The following is a 27169-nucleotide window of genomic DNA, read 5'->3' on the forward strand; positions in this document are numbered from 1 at the left end:
GGGTGGTCTTGGTGGAGGACGAAAATGGCCATTCGACTCTTTGTTTACAACATTTTTTGGTAATTAAACCTTCCACATATTTCCAAAGGTTTTTTAACATTATTATAGATACCAGGTTAAGTATATTTCAGTATCTTTAGTCATTAAAATGATAGAATAATGAGTAGACATGCAGATTGCCTGTTGGTAGGGCTACTACGTTTTTTGAGTCTGTAATCATAGGCGAAGAGATTTTCGAGATTTTGACCAATGGCATAACTTTGTTCTTCCAAAGTCCAAGTCTTATGTGTTACGGATATCAGTTTTAATAAGCTATAGAACTGTAAAACAATTTAGAGGCCTTTGGTTTAGAGAATACTTTAATGGAGTGTTTTCCTTTCTACAGTAAACTATTTTATTTCGAATGTTACAGTAAGTTAACTATTAATTTTATTTCGAATTTTAAAACGATATTGTTATTGCCATGGGTTAATCTTATGTTTTATCCATTGCTGACAATGAATCTTGTGGTAAACAACTCGCTCATGAGTTTTCCTATGCCATTATAACAACAATTAGAGGAATCCATGTGGGAAATCTATTTCGGGTGGGAAACCTCCCCAAAAATAATGTGATTTGCAGCAATAACAATAGTCAGAAATGGAAAATAAACACAAGAGAACCAGTTGATAAAATGTTTGGTTAATTTACGTGATGGGAAATAAAAATATGAATATTTCCTATAATTCATATAAGGTCCCGCAAGTGGTTTTCGCTATGCCAGGGCTCATTTCACTCACAAATAGATTGTAACAGGTTACTTCGTCCCAAGTCTCTCTGTGTATTACTATAGGAAAGCGCGGAAGAAGCTTTACTGATAAAGGACTGTTGTTTTGTATAGAAAAACTCCCGTTTTCTTCTAAAAAGACCTTTATTTCCATCGCAAATAAATATTTCATAAGATATACCCTATATATCTTATGTTAATGAGGGCTACCTTGTGGGATCAGTGGTGTTTGGGTGGGGAAATAGTAATATTTTAGGGAGGCATAATAAATCCACGAAAATGTACACAAAATATTGGCATCCCATTCCCCTGAAATATTTATTTCGGTAAAGTTTTGGATTCAACCAAATTGGGAAATGTATTATATTAATATATTTTCCTAGTAAACCGTGATAACAAAACACTTCTTCTCAATACATTATTGTTGCTAATGCATACTTACAGAGAAAAAAAATATTTCAGGAATTGAAGGTCTTGACTTTTTCTAAGTTTAGTGTATATCTTTCCATGGGCACGCAAGGTAGCTCTTGTTCGTTTGTATATCTGTTTTCATCTTACTTGGCTCCTCCCCATTGCGCAATGTGACAATATTTGCTTGAATGCGCATTTGCTCCTCCCACTAATGTCGCTCCTCCAATCTAAATACTACTGGGTTCTTTTCAAGGGTTATTATTGGACGATTCATTGGTCTCTCAGTCTTGTTTCAAGGATCTGTTTTTCGTGCAATATAACATTGTAAACGATAGTATTTTGTTTTTTTCCCTATTTCATTATGGGAGAAACCCGTGATTGTCGTTTGTTTTCGGTTTTCAAAAGTTCCGGTTTCTATATTTTCATCACACGTCACTTGACTGTCATGGATCCTCCGGTACGGTTGTGTGAAATATGTCGTTATTCCTATTTTGATGTGATCGGCAGATTTCATGGGAATTATAATGGAACTCCTGAAGTAGTGAATCGTTTTCTAAGGGAGCATTCCGTATTACCTTTAAGTGTCCAGTGTGGTAAATGTGATTCGGCTTTACATTTTCGTGAGGATAGACATGTGTGGTATTGTACCAAATCTGTAAAGGAGGGTCAACCACAACCTTCCACATCTTCATCGTCATCTTCCGTTTAAGGTAAGAAGTGATTTAACAAAATATATATATTCAAATTTACCCCTGGTTAAAGGGGGGGTCGCAGGGGGGGCGAAGCCCCCCCCCCAGTAGGGGTACAGGGCCCCTAGGTTAGGTTAGGTGGGTTTGTTAGGTTCTGTGGTGCCCTGAAAATTACTGTGGCCTTAAGGGGGGGTCGCAGGGGGGGCGAAGCCCCCCCCCGGTAGGGGTACAGGGCCCCTAGGTTAGGTTAGGTGGGTTTGTTAGGTTCTGTGGTGCCTTGAAAATTACTGTGGCCATAAGGGGGGGGGGGGTTGCAGGGGGGGCGAAGCCCCCCCCGGTAGGGGTACAGGGCCCCTAGGTTAGGTTAGGTGGGTTTGTTAGGTTCTGTGGTGCCTTGAAAATTACTGTGGCCATAAGGGGGGGTCGCAGGGGGGGCGAAGCCCCCCCCCCGGTAGGGGTACAGGGCCCCTAGGTTAGGTTAGGTGGGTTTGTTAGGTTCTGTGGTGCCCTGAAAATTACTGTGGCTTTAAGGGGGAGTCGCTGGGGGGCCCTACCCCCCTCCCCCCGGTAGGCCTAGTTAGGGGTATGGGGGAGGGGTGCTGGAACATTAATTATTCATTTATTGCAAATATCATTCAATGCCCCAACACCCTCCCCCCCTTCCCCCACCCAAAACCCCGGTTCCCAAAGGGTGTCCCCCATAATTGGTGGGATGAACTAGGGTATACATAGTAAATCTCTAAATCGGTTGGTTTGCAGTCAAAATAAACGTTAAATTCATTGAAACCACACTATTTCTGATGCAACAAATATATTTTTATTGCATTTTTCCAAATTTGGCTGAAACTAAAAATTTACCTTTATTTCATTCTCTTGTTTACATTTTACAAACCTCACGTATCCGCTCCTGTTCGTACATTTGGACATACCTAGTTGCGTATTAAGAACTTTATAATTTTCAATATTAAACTTACCCGATAATCATGTAGCTGTCAACTCCGTTGCCCGACAGAATTCTACGGGAGGGATACGCCAGCTATCACAATACTAGAAGGGGGTGTACTCACCAGCGCCACCTGTGGCCAGGTACTACAGTACTTCTTGTTGACACCTCCTCAATTTTTCCTCTGTCGTGCTTCCGGCAAGACGTTCTGGGATACGCTTATGATCTTGGAGTATTTTCACGGCTTTTGGTGAAGTATTTCTCTCAGATTTCGGCTGTCGCTTTACTGGAAAACTTCTATATTAGCTTAGATAGCTATTATTTAGTTCTGATTAATGGTTAACGATCTTTTTGCTTGATTTGGAATCCCCACTTGGCTAACTCTTTGATTCAAGATGTCTGACATTTCACAAGCCCCACCCCATAGACGATGTAGGTCTTGTAATAGGCGTATTCCGAAGGCCTCGGTAGATCCTCACACCGCTTGTTCTGACTGTAGGGAAAGACCCTGTCAGTTGGAAGATCGATGTGAGGAATGCGCCCGACTTTCGGAACTTGATTTTGTCCGATTTCTTAAATATTCAACCAAGTTAGAGAGAGAGAGAGTTAGGAGGAGTTCTTCTCGCTCTTCACTTTTTTCCTCACCTCATGATCCCCTACCTTTTCCTCCCCCTGTAGTGGCTACCCCCGAACCTACTATTTGCCCTCAACCTGATATGTCTGTTGTTTTGCGTGCCATTCAGGCTTTAGGTGACAAAGTGGAATCGGTGGTTAGTGATCATAAGTCTCTTATGGCCGAAGTCAAGGAACTTAAGGTCAAGAGTGCAGTGGGTGGTAATAGTGCCAGTGCTGTGACGAGTGCTAGTGTCAGTGCAGTGCCAAGTGCTAGTGTCAGTGTCAGTGTGGTGCGTGAGGGTACTTCTGTGCGTGCCAGTCGTCCTCCCAGTCCGGGACCTCTTGCAAGCTCCCAAGCCCAGGGGAGAAGCAATGTCGAAGGGCAAAAGGGTTCAGCAGGCCTTGATCGGCGCACAGAAGTATCCTCGGTGGTTGCGGGCGTGTCTTCCAGAAACCGTCACTCCCACCCGCAGACGATTGAGCCCGTCTTTTACTCGTCTGCTGAAGAATTGTCAGGGAGGAAACGTTGGACTCAGGTCTCAAGACCTCTCAAACGCAGAGTCCAGACCTCAAGAGCTCTACAACCTGGCTGCAGTCATTGGATCAGCTCTGACTCGCCGCAGTCATCAGTTGAAGGAACTCCTCCTAAGAGGAGTAAGGTGCTGCCGCAACAGATCTCTTCTGTTAAGGCTTTGCCTCAGCAGACCTTAGTGTCTGCCGACCCCAAGTTGACTCTACTGCAGTCCATGCAGTCACAACTTGCGGTCTTGATGCGTGAGTGTCAGGCTGAGAAGGTTACACCTCCTCCTGCGATCGCTCCGCCTAACCGCAGTCCTGTCTGCCAGGCGTACGATGTTGAGGCTCCTCAGGATACCTTACCACGTACTGAGTTACCAGTTTCCAGTGGTGTGCAGCTACCTCCGCCTTCCTTAAGGCAACCTCAGCAATGGGAACAGGAAGCTTATACCTTACTTCCTCCGCTTCCACTTGCGGTTCCACCTGTGAGGCAACACTCTCTTGAGGTACAACAACCTCTCCCATCCATGAGGCAGACACCTCAGCTCTCGCTGCAGCGACCTCAACCCTCCTCAAGGCGAGAGCCTCAACACCTTAGCCTTGCGCCTCAGGAACCTCAACTCGCGAGACAAGTAATGCGTTCTGCGCAGCCACTACCCCAACTCTCGCAGCTCACACCTCAGGAACCTCAACTCGTTCCTCAGGAACCTGCTACTGCGCATCCGCTCACCTTACAGCAAGCGCAACCCTTGAGGCAAGACACTCATGCCAGGAGTCAGCCTCCTCCACCCATGCGCCTTCCTTCTGCTACTCCTTTTGACCAGCCTTTGCAGCCTGAACCTCAGGTTTTGCCTCAGCAGCAGAGACTTGCGGATGAAACCACAAGCGTTTTTGCTCCCGCTCGTGCAGATTCTGCTGTTCAGCATACCTTACCTCTCACTTCGCTACACTCTGGTGATGAGGTTTCTGATGATGAGGCTGCACACCTGGATCCCTCATCAGACGTGGATGAATCCAAGTCTTCTCCGCCTCCTATTGACTTTCGTAAGGTCTTGGCTCTTTTCAGAGAGGTATACCCAGACCATTTTGTCTCTGCTACCCCCCGCTCTCCGCCATCTGAGTTTTCGCTGGGCATGCAGCCAGCCAAGTCAACTTATACTAAGCTCGTCTTTGCAAGGTCCTCTAAGAGAGCTTTAAGAATTTTAGGGGAGTGGTTGCAGTCTAAGCAGCAACTAGGAAAGACTTCCTTTATGTTTCCTCCGACTAAGCTCACTTCTAAAGCGGGCGTTTGGTATGCCACAGGAGAGGAACCAGGCTTGGGAGTACCTGCCTCTGCCCAGGCTGACTTCTCAAGTTTGGTAGACTCTCCTCGTAGAACAGCAATGAGGCGCTCTAAGGTTTGCTGGACCTTCTCCGATCTAGATCACTTCCTAAAGGGTGTATTTCGAGCCTTTGAGATGTTCAATTTCCTAGACTGGTGCCTGGGGGCCCTTAGCAAGAAGACCTCCCCTGCGGACAAGGACTCAGCCATGCTCTTAATGTCCTGCATGGATAAAGCTATTAGGGATGGATCTGGCGAGCTTGCTTCAATGTTTGTGTCAGGAGTGCTTAAGAAAAGGGAGCAGCTTTGTACCTTCCTTTCCTCCAGCATCACACCTTGTCAAAGGTCTCAACTCCTTTTCGCTCCGCTCTCTAAGTTCCTGTTTCCCGAAGAGCTTGTTAAGGACTTGTCTGCGGCCCTGATTCAAAAGGACACCCATCATCTTGTGGCCTCATCAGCTCGAAAGACTAAGGTTGCTCCCTCAGTCCCCAGGACTTATCGCACCCCAGTGGCTGATACTCCTGCTACGAGGTTTATTCCGCCCTTTCGTGGTAGAGCCCCCAGCCGAGGAAGCTCCCGTCCAGACTCTTCCAGGAGCAAGTCTAGGAAAGGTTCCAAGGCTTCTAAAGGCAAAAACTGACTCTCCTCCTCTCCAGACAGCAGTAGGAGCCAGACTCAAGATCTTCTGGCAAGCCTGGGAAAAGAGAGGTGCAGACGCCCAGTCTGTCAGTTGGCTGAGGGAGGGTTACAGGATACCATTCTGCCGCAAACCCCCTCTGACCACATCTCCCATCAACCTCTCTCCCAACTACAAGGAAAAGGACAAGAGGCTAGCGTTGCACCAGGAGGTGTCGCTCCTGTTACAGAAGAAGGCAGTGGTTATAGTCCGGGACCATCAATCCCCGGGCTTCTACAACCGTCTCTTTCTGGTGGCCAAGAAGACAGGAGGTTGGAGACCGGTGCTGGACGTCAGCGCGCTCAATGCTTATGTCACCAAGCAGACGTTCACTATGGAGACGACGAAGTCGGTCCTAGCAGCGGTCAGGCAGGAGGACTGGATGGTCTCGTTGGACCTGAAAGATGCTTACTTTCACGTTCCTATTCATCCAGACTCCCAACCTTTCCCGAGATTCGTTTTTGGAAAGGTTGTCTACCAATTCCAAGCCCTGTGTTTTGGCCTAAGCACAGCTCCTATGGTGTTTACGCACAGCTCCTATGGTGTTTACGCATCTGATGAGGAATATAGCAAAATTCCTCCACTTATCGGACATCAGAGCCTCCCTTTATCTAGACGACTGGCTGTTGAGAGCCTCCACGAGTCGTCGCTGTCTGGAGAGTCTCAACTGGACTTTGGACTTGATCAAAGAACTGGGTCTGTTAGTCAATTTAGAAAAGTCCCAGCTCATTCCCTCCCAATCCATTGTGTACCTGGGAATGGAGATTCGGAGTCAGGATTTTTGGGCTTTTCCATCGGCCCCAAGGATAAGCCAAGCCCTAGATTGCATCCTGAGCATGCTGAAGAGGAGCAGTTGCTCGGTGAGACAGTGGATGAGTCTCACAGGGACCCTTTCTTCGTTGGCCCTGTTCGTCGAGCTAGGAAGACTCCACCTCCGCCCTCTCCAATTCCATCTAGCAGCTCATTGGGACAAGGGTTTGACGCTCGAAGCAGTCTCTATCCCCGTCACCAAAGAGATGAAGACCACTCTCTTGTGGTGGAAGACCAATCTCCTTCTCAGGGAGGGCCTATCGTTGGCGATTCAGACCCCCAATCTTCATCTCTTCTCGGATGCATCGGACTCGGGCTGGGGCGCGACCTTGAACGGACAGGAGTGCTCGGGAACGTGGAACGAGGAACAGGAAACGCTCCACATCAACTGCAAGGAGCTACTAGCAGTTCATTTAGCCCTATTGAACTTCAAGTCCCTCCTGCTAGGCAAGGTGGTGGAGGTGAACTCCGACAACACCACAGCCTTGGCTTACATCTCCAAGCAAGGAGGGACCCATTCGAGGAGCCTATACGAGATAGCAAGGGACCTCCTCATTTGGTCAAGAAGTCTAAACCTCACCCTAGTTACGAGGTTCATTCAGGGCAACATGAACGTCTCAGCAGATCGCCTAAGCAGAAGGGATCAGGTCATCCCCACGGAATGGACCCTCCACAAGAGCGTGTGCAACAGACTTTGGACCTTGTGGGGTCAGCCGACAATAGATCTTTTTGCCACCTCCATGACCAAGAGACTTCCTTTGTACTGTTCCCCAGTTCCAGACCCAGCAGCAGTTCATGTGGATGCTTTTCTGCTGAACTGGTCCCATCTCGACCTTTACGCATTCCCACCGTTCAAGATCATAAACAAAGTCCTTCAGAAGTTCATCTCGCACGAAGGGACACAGCTGACGCTGGTTGCTCCCCTTTGGCCTGCAAGAGAATGGTTCACAGAGGTACTACAATGGCTGGTCGACGTCCCCAGGACTCTCCCTCTAAGAGTGGACCTTCTACGTCAACCTCACGTAGACAGGTTGCACCCAAACCTCCACGCTCTTCGGCTGACTGCCTTCAGACTGTCGAAAGATTCGCTAGAGCTAGAGGCTTTTCGAAGGAGGCAGCCAGTGCGATTGCCAGAGCAAGGAAGGTATCCACTCGTAGAGTCTACCAATCCAAGTGGGAAGTCTTCCGGAACTGGTGTAGAGCCAATGCAGTTTCCTCTACCAATACCTCTGTGACCCAAATAGCTGACTTCCTATTACATCTTAGGAATGAGAGATCCCTTTCAGCTCCTACGATTAAAGGGTACAGGAGTATGTTGGCTTCGGTTCTCCGCCACAGAGGTTTGGACCTTTCTTCCAACAAGGACCTTCAAGACATCCTTAAGTCTTTTGAGACTTCTAAAGAACGTCGTCTACCCACTCCAGGCTGGAATCTAGACGTAGTCTTAAGGTTCCTTATGTCGCCTAGGTTCGAACCTCTCCAGTCAGCTTCCTTCAAGGACCTTACCCTTAAGACACTTTTTCTCGTCTGCCTTGCAACAGCTAAAAGAGTCAGTGAGGTTCATGCCTTCAGCAAGAACATTGGGTTCACTTCCGAATCTGCAACATGTTCTTTACAGCTCGGATTCTTAGCTAAGAATGAACTTCCTTCACGTCCTTGGCCTAGATCGTTTGAAATTCCTAGCCTCTCCAACATGGTAGGTAATGAGCTAGAAAGAGTTCTTTGCCCTGTCAGAGCTCTGAAATATTATCTTAATAGGTCAAAACCTATTCGAGGACAGTCAGAAGCCTTATGGTGTGCAATCAAGAAACCTTCGAGGCCCATGTCCAAAAACGGGGTTTCGTATTATATAAGGCTTCTGATTAGAGAAGCCCATTCTCACTTGAAGGAGGAAGACCTTGCTTTGCTGAAGGTAAGGACCCACGAAGTGAGAGCCGTAGCTACTTCGATGGCCTTTAATAAAAACCGTTCTCTGCAGAGCATAATGGATGCAACCTATTGGAGGAGCAAGTCAGTGTTTGCATCATTTTATCTTAAAGATGTCCAGTCTCTTTACGAGAACTGCTACACCCTGGGACCATTCGTAGCAGCGAGTGCAGTAGTAGGTGAGGGCTCAGCCACTACATTCCCTTAATCCCATAACCTTTTTTAACCTTTCTCTTGAATGCTTTTATTGTTGTTTTTATGGTTGTTACGGTAGGCTAAGAAGCCTTCCGCATCCTTTTGATTTGGCGGGTGGTCAATTCATTCTTGAGAAGCGCCTGGGTTAGAGGTTGTGTAGAGGTCCTTTAGTAGGGGTTGCAGCCCTATGTACTTTAGCACCTTAGAGTTGATTCAGCCTCCTAAGAGGAACGCTGCGCTCAGTAAGGAAGACGAACTTAAAAAAGGCAGAGTAACGGTTCAAGTCGACTTCCTTACCAGGTACTTATTATTTCATTGTTATTTTGAGATAACTGATTATATGAAATACGGGATACTTAGCTATCCTTTAATCTTGTACACTGGTTTTCACCCACCCCCCTGGGTGTGAATCAGCTACATGATTATCGGGTAAGTTTAATATTGAAAAATGTTATTTTTATTAGTAAAATAAATTTTTGAATATACTTACCCGATAATCATGATTTAATTGACCCTCCCTTCCTCCCCATAGAGAACCAGTGGACCGAGGAAAAATTGAGGAGGTGTCAACAAGAAGTACTGTAGTACCTGGCCACAGGTGGCGCTGGTGAGTACACCCCCTTCTAGTATTGTGATAGCTGGCGTATCCCTCCCGTAGAATTCTGTCGGGCAACGGAGTTGACAGCTACATGATTATCGGGTAAGTATATTCAAAAATTTATTTTACTAATAAAAATAACATTTCCTGCGCATTAGCCCTACTTTCACATCATTTCTGCCAATGGATTACACCTGTTCATTCGATTGTACATAGCTCCTCTTCCTACCTTCCCCTACCATATGTTTTTATGCTTGATTGTGACGTTGGCCGTTTTTTGACATGCCCCGTTTTCTTAAGAGGACTCCTCAGTCCCTTTATTATTCCATTACTTGTTGGTTGGGTATTGTGGAACCTAACGAAATGAAGCGTAATGGCTGCCCTTATAGTTATATGGATGCTATAGTGTAGTTTCAATGGTGACTTTTTTGGTAGGCTTACACCTATTGTAGTGAACACCTTATTAAAATGTCATTGTGTTATCCCTCAAACTTTAAAGTGCCCTTAGTGCAATCCTGAGTTATCTGTTAGGGATGACCAACACATTTTTTATTGTAACTTGGCTGTGAAGCTTGGTAAGACAAAAAAAAAAAAAAAAAAAAGAGATGTACAGTAGGTGTCAATCATATAAGGAAAGGAATTATTTCAGACTTAGAGTTTGTGACCTGGGTAGGCGGTTCTGGGGTGGGCTTGACCCCCCTAGGTTTAGTGACCTGGAAAGGGGCGTCTGGGTGGCTTGCCCCTGGCTAGGTCTGTGACCTGGGAAGGGTTGTCTGTGAGTCCTGCCTCCCGGTTAGGTCTATGACCTGGAGCTACTAGGTTAGGTTAGGTGGGTTTGTTAAGTTAAGTGGCCTTTACAAATGTCAAAAGTGTTAAATAATGACTTTTCAGGTTCCCGCCCATGTCCATTGGGAAGGGGGTGGATAATGGGAGAACTGTTCATTTCCGGTGGAAATAAAGGTCAAATTCGTTGAAAGCGCAATATTAACGGTAGGTTTAGTTGTTTTTACCATTATAAATGTAATTCTGTGTTCTGTAATTTTACCGTATATACTGTAGGTTGTTGGGACACTGAATTTTTGTCCAGCAAAATACTTGCCCACTCAGCTAACATGTATAGCGTAACATATACCACGTGCCAGAACAGAGGAGCAATAATATAATGTTTAATTGCGAGCAAAGTGAGCCACAGCGGACCAAGGTCCGGTTGTGAATGATTAGTGTTAGTTCATTAACTAACCTACTAATAGAAAAAATTATGGTATCCTGTATACTTTTGTGACTTTTTTTCTCATTTATATTTTCATGCCAAGTTTCGACTCTGTTCATAATGCTGATGCACATCAGTTATGCTCGTAACCTTGTACCACTATACGGCAAGTTCCATGTTTGTTGATATTCAATGTTAATTCACAGCCTGCCTCATATAAACATAATATAGGATGGGCTCTCAATTCTAATGGATTTGTTTACTAATAACAGCCATTTTCTATGGTATCTATAAGTTACTTGCTTGTAGTAGTGAACTGCATAGCAATTTGGTACAAAGTGAAATGGAAGCAAATAAACAATCGTACTGCTCCTCTGTTCTGGCAAGTGGCACATAGATGTTCTCCATATGCCATCTTTATGGGTTGTTATTAAAGTACCATAATTATCTGTAATTCATATCACATTCCTCTAATGGTTTCTCTTCTAATTTATGTATCAATCAACCAAAATGTGAACACCATTTAATTTTTTAAGTCCATTGTTTATTTTTGCGAGAATGATTTTGTGGTTACTGTGCATGCATTGCTTTCACTTCCCTTCGGCAGCATTCTGTTTATTGAAGGACTTGAGTATTAGCTGGCCTTTTTAACCATTTAAAGGCATCCAAATATCTATTCATAAATCCTCAGACACTGTTTTACATAAGCCATTTTTTCTCCATCGGGCTTCAGTTTCACCCTGAATATTGTCGAAAGAAAATTTGTTTCGTAACTGGAATACAAACCACGCTATTTATTAGGGGTAATAATTTAGGCGGAGCTGAAATGACGAGCCATTAAAATTTTAGTGGGGGTTAACTACCCACACCCCTAGTTAGCGGGGGTAGGGGGGGGTGTTTAGCTTGCTACCACTCCCGTTCACACACCTGTGATTTAGTCACTTTACATTTGGCTCGGATGGAGAGCGGTTGTTTCCTCTCTCCCTCCTCGCCTATTCTGGACTGCCATTAATTTTTGTCTTTTAACATACTTTTTCTTATACAGGTACATGTATATATACGAAAACATTCTTAATGTTTATGTATATATGTGTATAGAAATGTGATAAGTTTCCTTTTCAGTGTTTGTGCTGTGTTTGTGATACATATACGACAGCGACACTTGCGTAGACTAGCAAGGCCAGCACAGTTCCACTTCGTGAGGAACGACCTCTCCCTCTCTGGTCCATCGGTCTTCCCGTCGGCATATAACCGTTAACTCGGCGGCCGCATGGGAATCGTCATCGTCTGGGCCCGCTTCATTCAACTATTGTCTTTGCCTTTTCCCTTTTCCTACGGGAAACGTTGATTTCTGAGCGAAGGGAATGTGGCCTCTCAGAGATTGACTACTGTCTTTCTCTTCTCAAGGTCGTTCACCTTATCAACAACAGTTTACTAGTGGGGAAGCTCCTTTCCCGTCCGCGGGTTAGGTTACTCTTTCGATGGTTTGTCTCAATTATTTTTAGTGAAATTCTAAGTGTAATTTCAACTTTTCAGCTTTTCTCCGTAGGGAACACTTCCCTTCGGAGGATCAGTGGTTCTATTTATTAGTGAATATTCTTAGCAGATTTAAATAATTGTAATTCTATTTTTATTACAGTTACTCCGCTCCCCCCTTCTCCCGTGGATGTCGACTGGGGAAGGAAGGGCGCAATACTTATTTTTATGCTGTTCCCTCGGGGTTTATTCTTCGGAGTTCCTCCCTAGGGAATTCCTGTTAAATAATTAATTTTATTTTTTCCCAGTTAACTATGCAGTTTTTCTTCGTTTGACTAAGAGTGCCGACGAAGCAGAGCTGTTCTGTTCATGCCTTTGGAATCTGCTGTCACTGCTGTCCCTCAGAGGACGTCGTCATGGGCGTCATGCCTTCTCTTAGAAGTACTCCCGTGACATGAACCAGCACTTCAGATCATCTTAGAACGCTAAAGGAGGTTCGCCTCCAGGGGTTTGACAACTTCCCTTCCGAGTGAAAGATTCCTCCCCAGGTGTGAGGTGGTTTCTCCCTTCCGAGGGAGAACTTCCAACATCTTAATAAATTCATCATCTCCAACTGCTTTTACTGCCTTTGCCCAGACTTCTCTCCCCCCTTACTGAGTTTCTCTTCCTTCAGGGACGGAGCACGGTCTTGGCAAGTGTCTTCTATGAAGTGCTTACCTCTCTCGTTTGCGAGAGAGGCCACTCATAGAGACTCCTCTTCGGAGGATCGCTACTGTTAAAGGTCAGCTTACTGATCCACCGGCCCTCATGGGCGCCTTCAAGTCTCTTCTACGAAGTGTTCACCTCTCCCGTTCGCGAGAGAGGCCACTCATAGAGACACCTCTTCAGAGGATCACACTGCTCATCAGTTCCTGATCATCCTACCAGCAGACCTACCAGCGCAACCTTGCGCTGCAACTTAGTTTGTGGACTTTGGTCCTGGACTCTTCTATGGACCTTTCATGGTTGCCCTTCCAAAGGGCACATCCCAGTTCCTGATCGTCCTACCAGCTGACCTGCCGATCTACCAACACATCCTTACGCCACTGATAGTCCTTTGGACTTAGGTCCTGGACTCTAATGCGAACCTTTTTACGGTCCCCATCGGTGGATGCTCGCCCTTCCAAAGGGCACATCTCAGTTCATGATCGTCCTGCCAGCTGACCTACCGATCTACCAACGCAACCTTACGCCGCTGTTAGTCCTTGGACTTCGGTCCTGGTCTCTTCCGTGGACCTTTATGGTCTCCATCATGGATGTTTGCTCTTCCAAAGGGCTCATCCCAGTTTCTGGTCGTCTTGCCAGCTGACCTGCCAACCTACTAGCGCTACCTTCGCGCGCGCCAACAGTCTCCCGTGCGCGCGCGCCAACAGTCTCCCGTGCGCGCGCGCCAACAGTCTCCCGTGAGCGTGCGCCAATAGTCTCCCGTGCGCGCGCGCCAATAGTCTCCCGTGCGCGCGCACCAACAGTCTCCCGTGCGCGCGCCAACAGTCTCCCGTGCGCGCGCCAACAGTCTCCCGTGCGCGCGCGCCAACAGTCTCCCGTGAGCGCGCGCCAGCAGTCTCCCGTGCCCGCGCGCCAGCAGTCTCCCGTGCCCGCGCGCCAGCAGTCTCCCATGCGTGCGCGCGCCAACAGTCTCCCATGCGTGCGCGCGCCAACAGTCTCCCATGCGTGCGCGCGCCAACAGTCTCCCATGCGTGCGCGCGCCAACAGTCTCCCATGCGTGCGCGCGCCAACAGTCTCCCATGCGTGCGCGCTAACAGTCTCCCATGCGCGCGTGCCAACAGTCTTCCGTGCATGCACCGACGGTCTCCTGCGCTCGTGCGCGCCAACTGTCTTCTGCGTGCGCGCTCCGACAGTTCCGCGCGCTCCCGTGCCAACGGTCTTCTGTGCTTGAGCGCCAATGATCACCCGCGCAAGCGCTCGATGGCCTTCCTCGCGGGCGCGCCCAATGATAGTCTTGCGCGCGGGCGCCGATGGTCTTCCGCACGCTCGGGCCAGCAGTCTCCACGTAGTACTGTACTCTCATGCACGCGCCAGTGCACCCGCCCTTGCGCAACCAGTCACACGCTTCGGCGCATTCTAGGGAGAGTGCACAAAACTTCACAGTGCCTTACTGCGCTCTTCCGCACTTTCCTGCGCCCTCCTGCACAGTTACGGTCTCAGATCCAATGCGCCAGCTCTTGCCAAAGAGTCAGTGCTCGCAGAGCCAATGCGCCAGCGCTTGCCTGCTCTCCAGGCAGAAATTGAGCACCAGCATCATCCTGTGTGCCATCGCTCCAGTACTCTCCTACACACTCGCGCAATAGACAGTAAAAAGAAATAAAACTTTTTGGACAGGTCACCATGGCCCCATTGCTCCCTGCAAACACATAACATTGCCATTGGGAAAAGAGGAAAAAGTTTTCACAGAAGGATTCAAGATCCCGAAGATTCCATCTTGCAAGGGGAATCGAAACCGGGAATCCTTGGTCCCTGTCTCTTCTGAAGTTTCTTTTTTCCTTGACAGACCACTGTCAGCAAACAGGAAAGCATCAACAGTCTGATCTCTAAATCACTGTTTGCTGATGGCTAGTTCACGGTTTACTGATCACCAGATCGCCAATTGCTAGCTCAACGCTGATCTTTGACATCTAGTCCCTCCATTGACTAACGATCTCCGATTGCTAGCGTTCCAATCACCAATTGCTAGTCAATAAGCAGTCATCAGCTTGCTGATCACTAGATCACCGATGGGCAGCTCATCTTTCTTCAATCACTGAACTCGGCTCGCTGATCTCTGACCAGCCCATCTTCAGCTTGCTCATCTCGGACCAACCAGGGGGTACCATAATCTGCTTGGTGATCTCTTAACTCGCCATCGGCTCACAGACCACCGATTCACTGATCATCGGCAATTCGCCAGCAGTTTGTGACTCGAACTTACTAGTCAACCTCTTCCCGTAGTTTCCTAGATCAGAAAGTATACAACATACTTCTCGCTACTGGCCGTTCGCCATCACACTAAAGTGATCGGCAAACGTTCGACAACCCTCATCAACGACTTGTTGACAGGGAACTACTTGCGAGCACTCTCCAACTGTACAGTAACCACGATACCCAACTGTTAACCATTGATTAACATTCGCCAGATTGATTCTATTCTAAGGAATAGCATCAATCCCATCAGGGCGCATGGTAAGGCTAAGCGTTGCCTTCATTCTATTAGTTAAAGGAATTCTCTCTGAGAAGAATTCTTACACTGGGTATCGCATCTGATTCTTAACGACACGAGTCAAGACTCCAGCGTCGACAATCTTCCATTAAAAAGGATCCGCAAGGAGCTGTCCCTTTGGGTCGATGTCCACACCATGTTGGAGTTCGAACAAGGGCTTAGACCTCAGGTCTTCATTTGCACACTGGACCTAAAGGACACTTACTCCCAGGTCCAAACCATCCATCTAGGAAGCTTGGAAGATTTAGTCTAGACAAACAAGAAACACCAGTTCAGGGCACTGTGCTTCGGTCTTTCCACTACACCCATCCTGGTCTCACAGGATCGGCTTCTGTCTCCTCTGTTTCAGGACGACTGACTGACCTTAGCAGACTCGGTGGCAACCTTGCATTAACACCAGAACTTCTGAAGTCTTTTTACCAAGATCCAGTGATCAGGGTAAACCTGCGGAAGTCTTCCCTACTTCCCTCCCGGAAGACTGGTGTATCTGGGAATGATTCTAGACACCAATCTCCACAAAACCTTCTCGAAACGAGAACAACTCTCATTCCAAAGGGGAGTCAGACTGGAATCAGACCCTCGATCCCCCAAACATTCTGACCCCCATGGGACCAGAAGTTTGGACAAACCTCAAGGGATGGGTGTCAGTCGAGAATCTACAGAGCGGCATAACCTTCTCATCTTTCCCCACCCCTCGGACTTGAGATTGTGCTTAGACCACATCAAAAGAAGAGAGGAGGGACCATACTGCTGCATCACACGACCTCAGCCCTCTGGACAGAGTCCGAAAGTACCTTCACTTAAATCTCTTAAGAAATGAAGGCCAACTTTCCGGTCCTTCAGCAGCCTCATTGGTTCCAAACAGACCACTCAGTGATGTGATGGACGACACACCACACACACCATATAGAGACTCACATCGATAAGCAAGAAGGAACTTGCTCGTAATCTCTTCCCATCTAACAGTATAAACACTAAGATGGGCCAAAGTCCATTCGGTAACACTATCAGCCCGCTTCATTCCAGACTAAAAGAACATGCTCGCTGACAATCTGTGCACAGCATCTCAAATAAGGTATACCGAATAGTCTTTGGATCACCTTGGAGCCGACAAAGTCCCGACCTTACGGGGTCCTTCAACTAGGGATCTGTTCGCAACGCTTCTGAATCCCAGGCTGTCGTTGCTCCTCAGCCCTAGACCCCAAGGCGCTCTGGCAACAACGGCGGGTACAACAATGACGTTCACGTCTCATCCCTGTTTTATCTGGAGAAGGACACTCAAGAAAGCTAGAACATCGGTCAACCTCTCAAGGACTTTCCTAGCTCCGCTATGGCATTATGCAGAACGGTTTCCAAACCTTTTACAGCTCCTGATAGTGTCTCCAAGAGAATCCTCTCCACATCACTGACAACCCACTTCGACACCTACCACAAACTATAGCTTTGCTATGATTGTACGCCTGGAGACTACCCAATACCTCTTTTGCGAAAAGGTTTTCTAGATATCTGAGGAATTTCTCAGCATCAGTCTACTAGGCAGTATAATGTAATGTGTTGTTGGTGTCATGTGAAAGAGTCTCTCTCCAATCGATACCTCGATTCCAGCAATAGCGGAATCCTTGAGTATATACAAGAGGAAAAGACTCCCTATTCAGTTTCGACAGGTAAAGATGATCACTCAACCTTGATCCTTCACCTTCAAACTGAAAGAAAAAGACACCCTCTCATTGATAGACTTTTCCTAACTCATACGGATTTACAACTTGCCTTTCCCCAGACGGAATTGAGACCTTCCTCTCGGAACATGGTTCAAATTCTCCGATCTCTAAAGAGACGCTTATGTTCCGCTTCACCAGGCAACAAATTTTCTCCTGATTTAAGAACATAATGTTCCTACACATTCGGACAGCAACCATACAAATCAAGGAACTTCATGGTCTCTCTTTCGACATCGCCCATTATTGAGAAGGGCGAAAGACAACGTTCAGTTTCGTCCCTGAGTATGTTGCCAGACAGTCTCCAGAGGTGACGGATCCTACATAATTCTCCACTCGGTAACGGACAATCCAAATCATCCGTTACTGTACCCTGGGTAAGGTACGAGACTTTACCTAAAGAAAACAGCAACAGCCCACCCAGTCCCTTCTCTTGTTATCACCACTGGGAGAGACTAGAGGAGGATCACCGAAAAATCATCTTGACATGACAACTCACAGTGTCTTCTGCGTGCGCGCTCCGACAGTTCCGCGCGCTCCCGTGCCAACGGTCTTCTGTGCTTGAGCGCCAATGATCTCCCGCGCAAGCGCCCGATGGCCTTCCTCGCGGGCGCGCCCAATGATAGTCTTGCGCGCGGGCGCCGATGGTCTTCCGCACGCTCGTGCCAGCAGTCTCCACGTAGTACTGTACTCTCATGCACGCGCCAGTGCACCCGCCCTTGCGCAACCAGTCACACGCTTCGGCGCATTCTAGGGAGAGTGCACAAAACTTCACAGTGCCTTACTGCGCTCTTCCGCACTTTCCTGCGCCCTCCTGCACAGTTACGGTCTCAGATCCAATGCGCCAGCTCTTGCCAAAGAGTCAGTGCTCGCAGAGCCAATGCGCCAGCGCTTGCCTGCTCTCCAGGCAGAAATTGAGCACCAGCATCATCCTGTGTGCCATCGCTCCAGTACTCTCCTACACACTCGCGCAATAGACAGTAAAAAGAAATAAAACTTTTTGGACAGGTCACCATGGCCCCATTGCTCCCTGCAAACACATAACATTGCCATTGGGAAAAGAGGAAAAAGTTTTCACAGAAGGATTCAAGATCCCGAAGATTCCATCTTGCAAGGGGAATCGAAACCGGGAATCCTTGGTCCCTGTCTCTTCTGAAGTTTCTTTTTTCCTTGACAGACCACTGTCAGCAAACAGGAAAGCATCAACAGTCTGATCTCTAAATCACTGTTTGCTGATGGCTAGTTCACGGTTTACTGATCACTAGGTCGCCGGTCACCAAATCGCCAATTGCTAGCTCAACGCTGATCTTTGACATCTAGTCCCTCCATTGACTAACGATCTCCGATTGCTAGCGTTCCAATCACCAATTGCTAGTCAATAAGCAGTCATCAGCTTGCTGATCACTAGATCACCGATGGGCAGCTCATCTTTCTTCGATCACTGAACTCAGCTCGCTGATCTCTGACCAGCCCATCTTCAGCTTGCTCATCTCTGACCATCCAGGGGGTACCATAATCTGCTTGGTGATCTCTTAACTCACCATCGGCTCACAGACCACCGATTCACTGATCATCGGCAATTCGCCAGCAGTTTGTGACTCGAACTTACTAGTCAACCTCTTCCCGTAGTTTCCTAGATCAGAAAGTATACAACATACTTCTCGCTACTGGCCGTTCGCCATCACACTAAAGTGATCGGCAAACGTTCGACAACCCTCATCAACGGCTTGTTGATAGGGAACTACTTGCGAGCACTCTCCAACTGTACAGTAACCACGATACCCAACTGTTAACCATTGATTAACATTCGCCAGATTGATTCTATTCTAAGGAATAGCATCAATCCCATCAGGGCGCATGGTAAGGCTAAGCGTTGCCTTCATTCTGTTAGTTAAAGGAATTCTCTCTGAGAAGAATTCTTACACTGGGTATCGCATCTGATTCTTAACGACACGAGTCAAGACTCCAGCGTCGACAATCTTCCATTAAAAAGGATCCGCAAGGAGCTGTCCCTTTGGGTCGATGTCCACACCATGTTGGAGTTCGAACAAGGGCTTAGACCTCAGGTCTTCATTTGCACACTGGACCTAAAGGACACTTACTCCCAGGTCCAAACCATCCATCTAGGAAGCTTGGAAGATTTAGTCTAGACAAACAAAAAACACCAGTTCAGGGCACTGTGCTTCGGTCTTTCCACTACACCCATCCTGGTCTCACAGGATCGGCTTCTGTCTCCTCTGTTTCAGGACGACTGACTGACCTTAGCAGACTCGGTGGCAACCTTGCATTAACACCAGAACTTCTGAAGTCTTTTTACCAAGATCCAGTGATCAGGGTAAACCTGCGGAAGTCTTCCCTACTTCCCTCCCGGAAGACTGGTGTATCTGGGAATGATTCTAGACACCAATCTCCACAAAACCTTCTCGAAACGAGAACAACTCTCATTCCAAAGGGGAGTCAGACTGGAATCAGACCCTCGATCCCCCAAACATTCTGACCCCCATGGGACCAGAAGTTTGGACAAACCTCAAGGGATGGGTGTCAGTCGAGAATCTACAGAGCGGCATAACCTTCTCATCTTTCCCCACCCCTCGGACTTGAGATTGTGCTTAGAACACATCAAAAGAAGAGAGGAGGGACCATAGTGCTGCATCACACGACCTCAGCCCTCTGGACAGAGTCCGAAAGTACCTTCACTTAAATCTCTTAAGAAATGAAGGCCAACTTTCCGGTCCTTCAGCAGCCTCATTGGTTCCAAACAGACCACTCAGTGATGTGATGGACGACACACCACACACACCATATAGAGACTCACATCGATAAGCAAGAAGGAACTTGCTCGTAATCTCTTCCCATCTAACAGTATAAACACTAAGATGGGCCAAAGTCCGTTCGGTAACACTATCAGCCCGCTTCATTCCAGACTAGAAGAACATGCTCGCTGACAATCTGTGCACAGCATCTCAAATAAGGTATACCGAATAGTCTTTGGATCACCTTGGAGCCGACAAAGCCCCGACCTTACGGGGTCCTTCAACTAGGGATCTGTTCGCAACGCTTCTGAATCCCAGGCTGTCGTTGCTCCTCAGCCCTAGACCCCAAGGCGCTCTAGCAACAACGGCGGGTACAACAATGACGTTCACGTCTCATCCCTGTTTTATCTGGAGAAGGACACTCAAGAAAGCTAGAACAACGGTCAACCTCTCAAGGACTCTTCTAGCTCCGCTATGGCATTATGCAGAACGGTTTCCAAACCTTTTACAGCTCCTGATAGTGTCTCCAAGAGAATCCTCTCCACATCACTGACAACCCACTTCGACACCTACCACAAACTATAGCTTTGCTATGATTGTACGCCTGGAGACTACCCAATACCTCTTTTGCGAAAAGGTTTTCTAGATATCTGAGGAATTCCTCAGCATCAGTCTACTAGGCAGTATAATGTAATGTGCTGTTGGTGTCATGTGAAAGTGTCTCTCTCCACTCGATACCTCGATTCCAGCAATAGCGGAATCCTTGAGTATATACAAGAGGAAAAGACTCCCTATTCAGTTTCGACAGGTAAAGATGATCACTCAACCTTGATCCTTCACCTTCAAACTGAAAGAAAAAGACACCCTCTCATCGATAGACTTTTCCTAACTCATACGGATTTACAACTTGCCTTTCCCCAGACGGAATTGAGACCTTCCTCTCGGAACATGGTTCAAATTCTCCGATCTCTAAAGAGACGCTTATGTTCCGCTTCACCAGGCAACAAATTTTCTCCTGATTTAAGAACATAATGTTCCTACACATTCGGACAGCAACCATACAAATCAAGGAACTTCATGGTCTCTCTTTCGACATCGCCCATTATTGAGAAGGGCGAAAGACAACGTTCAGTTTCGTCCCTGAGTATGTTGCCAGACAGTCTCCAGAGGTGACGGATCCTACATAATTCTCCACTCGGTAACGGACGATCCAAATCATCCGTTACTGTACCCTGGGTAAGGTATGAGACTTTACTTAAAGAAAGCAGCAACAGCCCACCCAGTCCCTTCTCTTGTCATCACCACTGGGAGAGACTAGAGGAGGATCACCGAAAAATCATCTTGACATGACAACTCACAGTGTCTATGCCCCTGGTACTTCTTAGCAGATTACTCTGTGATGCAGGTTTTACTAGAAAGGATGTGAATGCTCCAGGTGACTTTCACAACCTTTCTCCTGCAAGACGTGACCCACAGGAACTCGATACGATCTCTATCGGTCCGGTGGGGGCTGGACAACAGCTGGTTGTATACCTCAAGCTCCTTATTCGACAAGTAGCAGAAGGTTGAGGGCACTGTTACCCGGTTTTAGTCTGCGTGAATGAAAAGATTTTACTGGCTCTTATTCTTTTCTTCATCATACCCTCTCATGGGGAAAGCAGCATCCTAGGTTCTCTGCATAAGCTGACCTCAAACCACTGCAGGTAAACCATGGTCCCTTGTGTACCTAGTATTAAGCTAATACTTTTGCGTCCCTATACCCTGGCGAGGTGGTATTGGGAAAGTCTGGGTTACGTCAGGTTTTTCCTACATAGACTCGGAATAACTTTACCTAGACAGTCACACTTCTGCATGTCTCAACACACAGCTTGCGTAGGCAGCGAACCTTGCGTAGCAAGGTTTTAGCGAGGGCAGAGACTCCTTATTTTGAGTACTAACATACTCAGAGAAGGAGCCCCTGGGCAAAGCCAAAACCCAGATTGGCAGGGACGTCCACCCTTCCTAATGGGCGAGTCAACCCTAATAAATAGCGTAGTTTGTATTCCAGTTACGGAACAAATGACAAATTCGTAGATAATTTGTATTTTTCCTAACTAAACAAACATTAGCTATTTATACAAACTTGCCCGCCAACCCTATCCCCCTTGAAGTCCTACCTCCAAGCAAAGTGACCAAATTACAGGTATGTGAACAGGAGTGGTAGCAAGCTACCCCCCGCTACCCCTGCTAACTAGCGGTGTGGGTAGTTAACTCTCGCTTAAATTTTAATGGCTCGTCATTTCAGCTCCGCCGAAAGTATAACCCCTAATAAATAGCTAAGGTTTGTATAGTTAGGTAAAATACAAATTATCTACGAATTTGTCATGTTTTCCACAGGAATTGAATTCATTTTAAAATTTAGTTTGTTCCTACACGAATACAAACCCTTTCACACTTTATATACTATGGATATTTTTGTCCCGGCTTGCTGGTGACGAGTCATAAACTGTTAGAGTGAGGTATAACAACTCTCTGCTAGTTGGCATAGCTAGACCATCCCCATCATACGCTTCCCGAGTTCATTGATCCACTTTGTTTTTGGTTCAGTGAAGTGCAGATGTTCTGTCTCACCACAGCTAATAATGAAACATGCAGTACACGAAAGTATTCCCTGGTGAGTGGGTCAGTATGCATTGGAAGAATAGATCTGAAAAGGGTTCATGTCCCAAGGGGTTTTCCCTAATGTCGAGGTATTCCTAACTTATTTCTCCAGTACCCCTTTCCTCCCCTTTTGCCACTTCTCGTTCTGTCTTCTTTGAAGGAAGAATGAACAAGTGTCATTTGTTGACTCCTAGATAACCCTCAGGTTTGAAAGGCCGAGCTGCTGCTACTAGCGAAGCGGCAGCAACCATGACCGCAGGGGAGTCAACTCTTGCCGTCTTTGGGGCTTTCGTATCGCCCCACTAAGCAACGGCCCTTGGAGTCGCAGATTCATGAGACAGCGTAAGCACACATCTGCCTCTGCAGTAGTCAGCCTCGGCTTTTCTCCTTCCCTGAGCCTCTGGAGGGGTTTTATGTCCTACAGGTCTTGTGCCTCTTGCTGATGCATTCTCCGCAATTCTTCGGCAGCACAGGAGTACCAGTTGGACCTACGATCGCTATGGGGTGAGCAGACTAGCAGAGGTTGCTCAGCACAATGGGGTCCTTCGGCAGGAGAAAATTTGCTTCTCCTACCTGCCTCCGCAGAGACGAGCTTCGCACCTCCCCCCCTTTGTGGAGGTGTCCTCCACAACTCCTTGGTAGGAGAGGAGTTGCTGATAGGGTCTCCTCAGAGTCCCAGCCAGGCTTGTGATCCCCTCGGGGTGAGCATGCTAGCTGATCTCGCTCGACATGCAGGGCGAACTCAGATGGGTTTCTTCGTTAAGAGAAACTTTTTTTTCTACCTGCCTCCTCAGGGACGAGCTTCGTCTCCCCCCCCCCTTTGTGGAGACATCCTCTGTAACTCCTTGGCAGGAAAGGAGTTGCTGGTAGGGTCTCCCCGGAGTTCCAGCTTGGCTTGTCATCCCCTCAGGGTGAGTATGATAGCTGATCTCTGTCAGCAGGCTGACCATGCTCAGTATGCCGAGTTCCCTCAGCAGGAGAAATGCGTTCGGATTGTTCCTCTAACCTGCAAGGAAGGTCTCCTTTCTCGCCCCTGTGAAAGGATTTCCTTCCCTGAGTGGTCTCCCCCTTGAGTTCCTCATAAGTGAGCTTTAGACTCGTCTATGCCTCGCTCCAGCTCTTCAAAGCATCCAGATGATGATGCCTGCCGACCACTTGTGGTCGCCGCCTCTCACCATAGTACCTCAGGGCACAATAGATCGTGATGATTCTGAAAGTAAAATATGTCTCCAAAATAATGGTTCACTTGATTGGCTTGTGCAGCTCATCTATATACCTCTTGCCAGAACAGAGGAACAGTGAGATTATTCATTTTTAAGCGAAGCAAGCCATGGTAAAGCAAACCCCATCCATAAGTAATATAATATAAATTATAGGTAATTATGGTACTACTATTATTGTGACCTATGCAGATAGCATGAGTATGTAGCACTTTCATGTACCACTTGCCAGAGCAAGTCTTCAGATTCCCCTGTGCATGCTCTCCAGGTGTGATTAACGTGATCACCTGACTGGGTTGAGAGTGCTACTTACCATTTGCTTACATGCCAGGCTTATCGACCTGTGCCTCGCATGAGTTTTCAACCTCTTAAGCATCCTTACTTGTTTGGATAGAGCACTCAAAACAGCCGCTCACTCGTACGCACCCTCTCTATGTTTTATATCATGAGTATTGGTGCTAGGTCCACAAGAGCTAAATCCATATGAGGTAGATCTCAATGAATCTCCAAGTTAAGGAGGAAGTCGGATTTTGAGGAGAGAAATCTGTAGTAAGTTGCAGTCTCCCCAACCTTTCAAGTCATGTACACTTTTCAATAAGAAGAGATATTTGTAGTTTGTTACATTTTCAATCTGGTATTTCCACTCTGTCTTAAAAGTTAGTTTGATTTTGATATGATGATTATTATAACTGCTGTAGATAATTCATTGTATATTTAGTTTAGTTGTATACCCTGGCAACAATACATACTCCATTAAATGCTTATATTACTGATGGGTTTATATAAAAAAAAACTTATTTGACAATCCTCCTAATATCAATCAGAAATCTATGAAGCACCTATCTCTAGGTCACTAAGAGGATACGATAAAAGGCTAAGTCCTGATCTTACCAGAAATCTATGAAAGACCTACTTCTAGGTCACTAAAAGGATACGGAAAAAGGCTGTCATGATCTTATCAGAAATCTATGAAAGACCTACTTCTAGGTTACTAAGAGGATACGGTAAAAGACTAAGTCATGATCTTATGATGATAATTTTATTATTTCTTAGGCTTGTAGGATAGATGGCTTGACCTAAGCCATTGTTTGTTATTAGATTATTAGATCCAGTATATAACCTGAAGCTTAGATTCATACAAAGGACCACTAAAATCTAATAGCTTGCAATTGTGCGAGTCATGCCGACTCTTGCTAAAGGTTTGGTGATGCGAGCACTATAATAGTCAAAACAATAATTAATCTGTTAATTGATGTATAATAAAATTAGTAATTCGATTAGACAATGATAGGTTGGTCAAGGAGCCAAGGCAGGATAGGATAGCCAATGGTGGATAAAGGCAGGATTATATAATTAATGGATAAGATTGGATAGATTTTTCATTGATTTAATGTAACATTGGTTAATCACTGGCAAAAGACATTGTTGTTCTGTGTATATGTGCGTTAGAGACGTGACTCCGTTAAAACCAGGTTGTCAGTTTAATGGTGTTGGATAAGCTTGTCAATGAACTAATCAAGACTAGTCAGAGAGTATTAATTTTTTTCCGTAGTTGAAGGTAGAAGAAGCAAGATGGTGAAGATGGATAGAATAAGCTGGTTCATCAATTGAAGATTATCATCAAAATCAAATAGATCAATTAATTAATATGATAGAGCTGGAGTTAGTTCATGGAGGATCCATACAATACATAATGAAAATTTAGTATGCCATTTCAATTACGGGAATGGCGCTTTTGCTTGATAGATTTGCGAAGTTCTTAACGATTTCAGGAGAATGAATAAAACAATATTTATTCATTTGCACAATACCATGTATACTAAGTATTATTCTACTCGTGAAACTGTTCCCATGTCAGAAGATCTTATTTTTTCCAAGAATTTATACATAACCCTTTTTCATGTGTTATTAGTATTTTGTGCGTCTGACCATGTATCCTATCTTTTGTAGGGTAGGATGTTTTATTCAAGACATTAGATTATTATAGTGAAGTATTTCCTTGTTAAGATTCAGGAAGTGATACTTTCTAACTGTACAATATCTATTTTCGGTTGTGATAGTTGCTATTATAGATTTCATGGATATGTCTAGTTTGTCATTATTTCCACTTTATTCATTGCATTAGAATATTTAATCATTAAAGTTTATTTTGCAGAATGTTACTAAAATTAGTCTTTATACTGAAGTGCATAGTAAGGTATTTGAATAAGACTTGTATATAGTACAGTATCTGTAGAATTAACGTCTTTTATTTTTTTTCAGACTAGAACTATCAAAAGAAGAAGAAATTATTTCCAGCCCCTGCTCAAAATTGTGAGACATTCCTAATGACATCAAGAGGAAGAACAGCAGCAAATAATCTGGGATTTGCTAAAAAAAAAAAAATTCAAGAAACTTGCCAAGGAAGACAAACTATCGATTAATTTGATTAATTTCCAATTCCAAAATGAGTACCGAAATATCTCCACTGAAGCGGCCACCAACCATCAAACTTTATGGAGTATTGAAATAGCCTTATGACTACGGGCTGTCCTACGACAAGAGCCCGTGTCATGCTACAGGCATGGCAATCTGCATCAGACCAGACCAGCTTTATGAGAAATGTCATTACAGTACTACAAATATCTGTAAATGTTCAATTCGCTGTATTATTGAGATGTTGGGGGTTGTGTGTTACTATAGTCACTCCATTTATAACCCGTAGGTTCAATAGCAATCGCTAAGTAAAGATGAAAGAAAAAAAACAAGTTGAGGTACAGCAAAAAAAGTAATATAAACTTTTACAACAACGATATTACTATATTATTTAAAGTTTATCAAAGAGTGTTTATTTCTGGAAGCCGTGAATTTATTTATTACAGATAATCACTTTTACTGTCTAGTAGCTAGTATTTTATTATCTCAATTTTTCAAAGTCAATGTATATAAAGTTAATTTGTTCCGTAACTGACATACAAACCACGCTATTCAATAGGGGTTATTACTTTCTCCGTAGCTGAATGACGAGCCATTAGAATTTCAACGAGGGTTTACTACCCCACCGCTAGTTAGCGGGGGTTAGGGAGGGTAGCTTGCTACCCCACCCCATCACACACCTGTGCTTGAGCTCACTTTGCTCTCGGCTCGGTGGTAGTCAGACGTGTCCGCTCACACCCTCGCCTCTCTGACAGCCATTAATGCATTTTTGCTTTCTCTTCTACAGGTGTGTTTGTGAAGTTGGCCTCTGCTATCATGCGCAAGTGTCCTGGATTACCCGACCGCCCTTGTGGTACGTTTATGTCGGCGCTCGAGATGGACCCCCACACGCTTTGTCCTTATTGTAGGGGCCAGCTGTGTGATAGAACTAATAAGTGTGGTGAGTGTAGGGAGTGGTCTACCTCCCAGTGGGAGAGGTTTTCTCGGCGATGGAAGAAGTAGTCCAAGCCGGATATTTCTC

At 46.0% G+C, this 27169-nt stretch overlaps 1 long non-coding RNA gene across 1 annotated transcript; it reads left to right on the plus strand.

Moving 5' to 3' along the window:
- On the plus strand, nucleotides 1–26596 carry LOC137652084 (uncharacterized). The gene is made up of 3 exons (XR_011046173.1): nucleotides 1–59; nucleotides 10358–10456; nucleotides 25996–26596. It is a non-coding gene; the product is annotated as an uncharacterized lncRNA (long non-coding RNA).
- Nucleotides 26597–27169: the final 573 nt, after the last annotated feature.

The sequence above is a fragment of the Palaemon carinicauda genome, chromosome 13, assembly GCF_036898095.1.
Source record: "Palaemon carinicauda isolate YSFRI2023 chromosome 13, ASM3689809v2, whole genome shotgun sequence".
NCBI lineage: Eukaryota > Metazoa > Arthropoda > Malacostraca > Decapoda > Palaemonidae > Palaemon > Palaemon carinicauda.